Source organism: Berghia stephanieae, chromosome 8, assembly GCF_034508935.2.
Source record: "Berghia stephanieae isolate SIO BIC M18660-M18661 chromosome 8, UCSD_Bste_1.3, whole genome shotgun sequence".
Lineage (NCBI taxonomy): Eukaryota > Metazoa > Mollusca > Gastropoda > Nudibranchia > Aeolidiidae > Berghia > Berghia stephanieae.
The window spans coordinates 38,245,332-38,254,901 of record NC_088367.1 but is presented as its reverse complement, the minus strand read 5'-3'; positions in this window follow the sequence as shown (position 1 = coordinate 38,254,901).

Below are 9,570 nucleotides of genomic sequence, written 5' to 3'. Positions count from 1 at the left end.
TAATAAGGTCATGACAATACATTGACACGAAAAGAAATATAATATTTTGGCCAAATCGTGAAAAGGCATTAAATAGCACATCAGCACTGTATTGATTGAATGCTGGCAGACAATGAGGAAGGCTTTGTTATAATAATCCTATTATTAAAAACTGCATTTGTATTTGTAGAGATACTCAGATATTCAAGGCCTTTGAAATCTGAAAAAGTGACAAATGAGAGCCATTGTGTTATCCTTCTCTCCCCCTATCGTTAATGTTATGATTTACATCTGATATGCTGGACTTTTTATTTTTTTTTTTATCTGGGGGGTTTGGGGTTGGAAGGGTGGTTAACAGAATTTATCAACAGATCAGGGCGTCTTATTGTTTACTGCTAAATAAGGATCATAAAGTTGTTTTTGTGAAAGTAAATAATAGTGATTGTTGATAGTTGTTTACATTCATGACTTATTTTTTTGGGGTCAAAAATGACCAATTTTGTTATGAAATCACAAAATATAGTACCCGTTTTGGCCAGAACTCTTAAAATTTAACTTCAGAAATCGATAGATTAAAGGGATTTTGATTTATTTTTATGACCCCCTTGTCCACCAAGCTGAGATTAGGTAGCTGGCTCTGTTAGAATGTACTTCTCGATACCCAAAGGGTAACAAGCAATTGCTATTCTGGTAGGACCTTGGGTTCCTCGTTCAAGTCCTGCTCTGGCAACGGAAAGTTGAGTCCTTGATAAAGGTTCTTTATCCACATGCTTTTACCATTATCTAGTGTAAAATGAGTACCTGGTCAATAACGGCATTGTCTTTGTCCAAAGAAAAAATGTTGTACCACCTTACAAGCATCATGCCTAATGTTTTCCTGGAACCTCTTGTTTGGTCGGTTTTACAGTTCTTGTGACGCATCAAACCTAATCTGTTTTCCTGGAACCACTTGTTTCATCTGTTCTAGGGATTTTACAGTGCTTGTGACACCCATAGATCATATCAAGTAAAAAGGACGATGAATGAAGAGGAAAAGTTGTAGATCTGAAGTTAGATTAGAAGCGCCAAAGAAAAAACAAGTCATTCACTTACAAAATAACCGGCTGGAGTATGTTGTGTTTGCTCACTGAAATACACAAGCATGTCGCCACATGACGCACACACTCACGTGATCAGGAGGGTTTTGTTCCTTTTCATAGCACACTAGAGACAACGGGTATGGGGGCCAAGGTCTTTATCTATCATGCCCTTTCTTCCCCATTGTCTCATCCACCGTACGCCATGCACATCAACGGGTAGTGATTGTCCCCCCCCCCTCCCCTCCCCCCACTTAAAGCCTCACTAGGCTAGTTAGTTTCAAGTCGAGGGTTTGCCAGAGTCTACTTGTATAGATTTTTTCATTGAGTTGGAGAATTGGATCCATGAGAAGGAAGAATCTTGTCTGGACGCCGGTTTGGATCATTCTTGGTCTGGCTACTCATCTTTAGCTGTTCCAGCAAGATTGGATCTTGGCTGGTATCACCTTCAGGGTCATAAAATCGCAAAAAGAAACAGCTTGGTGAGAAAACTCGCAAGTACCACACGGGGAGCCTCACCTCAGGTACTGAGAACGTCTGCTTTGGCACTGTGCTCCAGTGTGGGAGAATACTGTGCCCCTGTTTGGATGTGTCCACATGTAAACCGGATTGACATCCGATTAAGAGAATCAATGAGAATAATAAGAGGATGTCTCAAGTCAACTCCAACTCAATGGCTCCCAACACTGAGCGGCATTGCACTGCCGTCTTTGAACAAGACGCTAATCAAAGGATACATAATGCATGCAAGAATTTATGAAGCTACAGATAACACTCCTATATACATAAAGTAAGGGAACACCTTCAAAAACAAATAAGACCTTTCCACCTAACAAAATGGTAGACTTCAGCGTGGAAGATGTTTTTTAAAAAAAAATGTTTTTAAGGGTTTTACGGCGCTTGCAACACATTAAGGTCATATCAGCGCCAGTAAAAAGGAAGAAAATGGGATAGTAAAAAGTTCTAGAATAACAATAAAGCACACAAGAGAAAGTTAGACAAAGGGGAATTGGTTCATATATGAAACAGGTGTAGATTCCAAAAGCACTCTATCAAAGTACTTAGTTTGAGATCACTTAAAGTCTCATCCAGACACAAGTACAGGCCCCCGCTAAGAGGAACACACTCAAATGTTTTACAAATCATATATAATATAAAGGAAGCATAATACAGTGCATAACAGAGAGATGATTTACAATGAAAAAATTATCATCTCCCAAAACTAACTATACATTCAACTGTTTCCCCCTCAGCCAGGGCATCTGGCCAGGACCAGGACAAAACCAAGTAATCTCATTCCAAGACAAAGACAGAAAACATGTTGGAAAACAGATATAAGGGGATAGAAGACACAGTATGTACCCGCCTGCCCACTATGGGAGGTCAGGAACCCCACCCAGTCAGCGTGGAAGAGAAATGTGGAACAGAGAAACACCAAGCGGATGAAACATCATAAAATATATCACCAAGACTGCATGCATTCCACAATGCCAGGGATTATTGTTTTCTCAGATTGCCTTTTAACAGGACATGGCAGAACTGCATCAAATATATGCAGACGCAAACTTGGGAACAATGATGCCTGCCGGAAATGCCAGGCAGCTCCAGAGACCACATCATCTTCCACTGCCCAGTGACTAAACTTTGAGGTAGCTATGGAACAGTTCTTGGGGCGGAGGAAGACTTTCGAAGCTGGGTTGACGAAATGAATTTGGAGGTGTAGCCATACCCTACTACTACTAATATAGATATCACTGGGGTTTGCCAATCGGTAATAAGAACAAAATGAATGGCACTCATCGCGCAATTAGCTTAGACAAGGGGACGAGTGATGATAGCCTGTCATCTGCATTTTTTGCGGCCGCAAATGTAAGGGCGATCCGCAAATTTGGGCAAATTTCCCAAAATTGGCAAATCGTGGCAAATTTTGGGAAAATTGGCAAATCGCGTGGCAAATTTTGGGAAAAAAAAAGAAGCGAAAACAAAATAACGAAAAAAAAAGTGCGAGACTTGAGTTATGTTGCAGCTTTGCCCGGGCCCAAACCATGACTCGCAGTTTATCTGCACACACTGCAATTCCCAATTTTTGTGATATTCCTCAGCATGAGTTCACGAGGTATATTGAGAAACTGGGGCCCAGTGCTGTGAGAGAGCCTGATACTGGAATTATAGATCTGACCCTATTTTGGAAGTCTGTGGCAGATTATATTCCAGCTCTCGCTGCATCGGCGTCCCGGTATGCCTTCTCAACATGCTCGTCAGCTGATGCTGAGCGAAGTTTTTCTCTTTGCAATCTTGTCTTGCCTTCCAGAGGCGTAGACTCACAGAAAACAACATCAAAGGACTAGTTTTCCTTTACTACAATAAGTTTATCGATGCCTCTTTTTTTGAGTAGTAAAAGAAAACTAGGCCTTTCATGAGTCTGACTGAAAGTAAGTGTACGTTTGTGTGTGTGTGATTGTCTGAAAGTTTGGGCGCATAAATCGCTTTACATTGTGTAAATTAATAAATTTAGCCTCCTTAAAATGTAATAAATAATAAATTGTCTTTTATATATATTTTTTCCTGTATTGCATGTTAATTTTTACTGAAACGCTTAGTTCTCCTCGGCAATTTTGTGTCTTTTTGGCAAATTTTGGTTTTTTTTGGGGCAAATTTTAGGTCCCAATTTGGCAAAAAAAATGCAGATGACAGATGATGTCGTCTCAACTCGCTCTGCCTTTTCAAGCATTTAGATCATCGCATGCCTGTTGCGTGGGAAAGATGATTCTCACGACATATATAGTATAGTAAAAAATAAATAAATAAAGAGTCACTCTTAAGTCTTAGTGTTTAGCCAAGCTTCAGAGTAACAGTAACAGGAAGCCGGGCTGTCTTTTTGGAGATATGTAGTTATTAAAAGAGGATAACTAATAAATCAATCAAATGTTTGTTACTGAAGGGTTGTTCCCCTTGAGATTTGGATACCATAACCTTTTTTTCTGGTCCCAGGGAGTTTATCTTAAGTGGACTTGATCAACGCATAAGAGAGATGATTTATAACAAGGAAAAAAAATAATCTTGTTTTGTTGTTCCGTTTCAAATGGCTAGTTGGAATTTCGAGTTTTCCGTTTTGTGCTTTGTGGAATACGAGGAGTTTGTTGATGAAACGTCTTTCATGTAGCGGTTTCAATTGGAGATCGTTCATGAGCTGAGTTGTTCTCATATCCCGCTCATAGTTTCCACTGACATAACTGGTTGTATTATTATTACTAGTTTGAGAGGTCACCTTAAACTCTCATCCAGACACATGCACAGGATCCCATTAAGATTGTTTTGTCTGTCTATAACTCAGTCAACCCTAACACCGACTATATCCGTAGTTTACCTGGATTACTTTTACCCCATGCCTATTTATTACATTTTTCTGAGACAAATCATAGCCGTAATATCAAAGCAAATGTTTTTAGTTTTTGCAAGTTAATGGTAGTTGAATAAAACTATGTCCATGCTCATTTTAAATACATTTTTCCAATTATGAAAAATAGCAAAAATCTCCACGATTGAGTGAGTTAAGGGTTTTGCGGCACTCGCAACACATTTAGGTCATATCAGCGCCAGTCAAAAGGAAGAAAATGGGATAGTCAAAAGTTCTATATTTAATAACAAATTAACAAAGCACCCAAGAAAAAGTAAGACAAAGGGGAACGAGTTCAAATAGGGAACAGACGTAGATTCCAAGAGCACACTATCAGTGTACTTAGTTTGAAATCACCTAAATGTCTCATCCTGTCAGAAGCTCAGGTCCCTACTAAGAGGATCCCAATCAAATGTTTACCAGATATATTCCAAACAAAAATACAAGGATCAGGGCATAACTGAGAGATGATTTACAAGGAAAAAATATCACCTCCTGAAACTAACACTTTACTGTTTACCTTTCAGCCGAGGATCTCCTGCAAAGGCCAGGACAACACCAACGAGTGACCCCATTCCAACACAGAGAAAGCAACAGAAAACAGATATAGGTAGATAGAAAACATAGTGACCTCCTGCCCACCATGGGTGGTCACAAGACCCCATACAGAGCACATAACATAGAGATGATTTACTTTGATTTCTTTTCAGGAGATGATATTTTTTCTTTTAAATTGTAAAGCCTTAACACATAACAGAGAGATGATTTACAGCTAAGGAAAAGATATTTTCTCCTTAAACTAATAACATTAATTTGAATGTTTCTCTCAGTGAGAGACTCCGGCCAGAATAAGACAATGTCATTTTCAAGACATAAACCAAAAATAAAAAAAAAAGAATCTGGAAATAGAAATAGAAATTGTTTTTAAGGGTTTTACGGCGCTTGCAACACATTGAGGTCATATCAGCGCCAATAACAAGGAAGGAAATGGGATAGTAAAAAGTTATAGAATTACAATTAAAGCAGCCAAGAAAAAGTAAGACAAAGGGGAATTTGTTCAAATAGGGAACAGATGTGAGATCACCTAAAAATCTCACAGAGACACCAGCCCGAGATCCCACAAAGAAGAATACACTCAAAGGTTTACATATATGTTATAGAATACACTCAAATGTTTACATATCATATGTTAAAGATAAGACAAAATAACAGTACATAACAGATAGACGATTTACAAGGAAAAAAATATCTCCCAAAACTACAACTATACATTCGACTGTTTCCTCCCAGCCTAGGTCAAGTCAAGACGAAGTAATCTCATTCCAGGACGAAGACAGAAAGCAATTGGGAATCGGATATAGGGGTATATAAAACACAGCAAGCACCTCCCTGCCCACTATGGGAGGTCAGGATCCCCATCCAGAAATAGAAATTAGACAAAGAGGGATAGCATTTTTTTTGTTTTTAAGGGTATTACGGCGCTTGCAACACATTTAGGTTATATCAGCGCCAGTAAAAAGGAAGAAAATGGGATAGTAAAAAGTTCTAGAATTACAATTAAAGCACCCAAGAGAAAGGAAGACAAAGGGGAACTGGGAACAAATAGGGATCAGATGTAGATTCCAAGAGCATACCACCAATGTACTTAGTTTGAGATCACATATGTCTCATCCGGACACAAGCACAAAATCCAACAAAGAGGAATACACTCAAATGCTTACATAATAACACACAACAGAGAGATGATTTATAAGGAAAAAAATATCAGCTCCCAAAACAATAACTATGCATTTGACTGTTTCCCTCCCAGCTAGGACTCAGGCCAGGGCCAGGACAAAACCAGGTAATCCCTTTCCAAGACAAAGACAGAAAGCAAGTTGGAAAACAGATATAGGGGATAGAAGACACAGCAAGTACCTCCCTGCCCACTATGGGAGGTCAGGAACCCCACCCATAAGAGGGATAGCAGACACAGCTAAGAGGACATCTGTTTTTTTTTTTGTTTTTAGGGGTGCAACACATTACGGTTATATCAGCGCCACTAAAAAGGAAGAAAATGGGATAGTAAAAAGTTCTAGGATAACAATTAAAGGACCAAAGAAAAGGGAAGACAAATGGGAAATAGTTCAAATAGGTAACAGATGTAAATTCCAAGAGCACACTATCAAAGTACTTAGTTTGAGATTACCTAAAAGTCTCATCCAGACACAAGCACAGGCCCCAACTAAGAGGGATACACTCAAATGTTTACAAATCATATATAATACAAAAACAAAACATAATACAGTGCATAACAGAGAGATGATTTACAAGGAAAAAAAAAATATCATCTCCCAAAACAAACTAACATTTGACTGTTTCCCTCCCAGCCAGGGTACACGGCAAAGACAAAACCAAGTAATCGCAGTCCAAGACAAAGACAGAAAGCATATTGGAAAACAGATATAGGGGGATAGAAGACAGTATGTACCTCCCTGCCCACTGTGGGAGGTCAGGAACCCCACCCAGAAAGAGGACATCACCCATTACATATAGAAAATGAAGTGCATCACGCAACGCTCAAAATGAAAAAAAAATTTATTTACATTATGAGCCCCTTCTTGCCACGGTGACAACAGCGCAGGAGGGATAACGTGTGGAAAATTAATACATTAATAGAATAGATAAATTGCTGGGGGAAAACAAAAACAAATAATTTCAATTACATATTATGTAAAATCCAAAAAAAAAAATTAAAAGAAACAGAAAAAATACTTTATACACTCCTGACATGGTCGCATACAATGATTAAATATAACAATAACAACACATTAATATAGGATATTTTCTATGTACAAAAATGGAAACATGCAACTGGTACAATATTATCTGACAGTAATATTATTATCATTACGTTATATATAACAATTTGAGTAGAAATTGAACTGTAGGCATCTCCACAACTTGTATCAAATTACAAACATAGACATTAATAATACAATAAAGGAGAATCCAGTGAAAATAAGTTAATTTAACCAAAGTAATCTGTTTGTTTGATGACACGAGGGAAGCAGCTCGTGATTATGACATACTGAAGTACATATGAATGGGTAATACACTTTACTTCTTTTAAATCCACAGCCACTATGCTCTTACATAAGCCGAAATAAATGCCTATGAATTTTGGTCCCCCCACCTCATTGTACCATGAACTTTAAGATGTCCTTATACAATCTTCGTCTCGGCCCCCCCCCCCCCCCCTTTCACTACCAAAACCACCCTCCTCCCAGCCAGGAATACTTTATTAGTCAGACCTGCCATAAGCCAAAACAAATCTGTTACCACATGAGGCAATGACAAAAAATTGTTGACTCAAAAAGCTCAGAAGTATAGTCGGAATACCTTGTCGAAATGTAAATTGTGGACAAAGTGGATACACTTTATCCACACTATGGGAAGATATTCAAGCAATTATTTTTTGGTACAAAATTTCATGATTTAGATAATTTTCCATCAGTCAAATCTTTCCAAGAAAAAAATATTCAAATTTCAAGGGAAAATCTGCATCGTTCAAAAAGGCATGTTTTCTGTTTGTTTTGTTTTGTTTTTAAGGGTTTTACGGCGCTTGCAACACATTAAGGTCATATCAGCGCCAGTAAAAAGGAAGGAAATGGGATAGTAAAAAGTTCTAGAATTACAATAAAGCATCCAAGAAAAGGGAAGACAAACGGGAATTGGTTCAAATATGAAACAGGTGTAGATTCCAAAAGCACTCTATCAAAGTACTTAGTTTGAGATCACTAAAAGTCTCATCCAGACACAAGCACAGGTCCCTGCCAAGAGGAACACACTCGAATGTTTTACAAATCATATATAATATAAAGAAAGCATAATACAGTGCATAACAGAGAGATGATTTACAAGGAAAAAAATATCATCTAAAACAATAACTATGCATTCGACTGTTTCCCTCCCAGCCAGGACTCCGAGCAGGGCCAGGAAAAAACCAAGTAATCTCATTCCAAGACAAAGACAGAAAGCATGTTGGAAAAGAGATGTAAGGGGATAGAAGACACAGTATGTACCTCCCTGCCCGCTATGGGAGGTCAGGATCCCCACCCAGGCATGTTTTCTGCCATACACAAATATGAACAGTCACTCTTAAACGCTGTAGATTAGGTGCCATACAGGTAAGTTACACACCCACTGATGCATGCAATATATGTATAAATGGCAGGTCTGAGAAATTCTGTTTTTGTTTTTTTTGTTTTTAGAATTACAATTAAAGCACCAAAGAAAAGGTAAGACAAAGGGGAATTTGTTTAAATAGGAAACAGATGTAGATTCCAAGAGCACACCATCAAAATCAAAGTACTTAGTTTGAGATCACCTAAAAGTCTCATCCACACACAAGCCCAGGTCCCAACTAAGAAGAGGGATACACTCAAATGTTTAAAAATCATATATAATATTTAAACAAAACAATACAGTGCATAACAGGGAGATGAGTTACAAGGAAAAAAATATCATCTCCCAAAACTCTATACATTTGACTGTTTCCCTCCCAGCTAGGGTATCCAGCCAGGGCAAGGACAAAACCAAGTAATCTCATTCCAAGACAAAGACAGAAAGCATGTTGGAAAACAGACATAGGGGGATAGAAGACACAGTATGTACCTCCCTGCCCACTATGGGAGGTCAGGAACCCCACCCAGTCTGAGAAATTCATCCATGGCGCTACCCTCAAACTGCTTACCTACATAATAACATAAGTTTACCACATTCATCACAATTTGAGTGCACAAAGTCTTAATTGGGATCTATGACATTTGTCCTCTCCAATAACAATAATATTATACTGGCACAAATGATTAAAGTATTTCTGCTCCTTTTTAAGTTCATAAAGAGCTGATTAATAGAAAAAAAATATATGAACGCAACATAAAATTTGAAAACTATACATTGCGGGATAGATTGAGTGATACACAACCTGGACCTGAGAACAGGAAAAGGTTTGCATAGCATATGAATTGACACCAGCTCCAACCTTGGGCACAGAGTGACGAGATAATTACTAGAATGGCAGAGAAAGGATCTCCAAAAAACTCTTAGTTCAAACCTGAATTATTGACAACATAG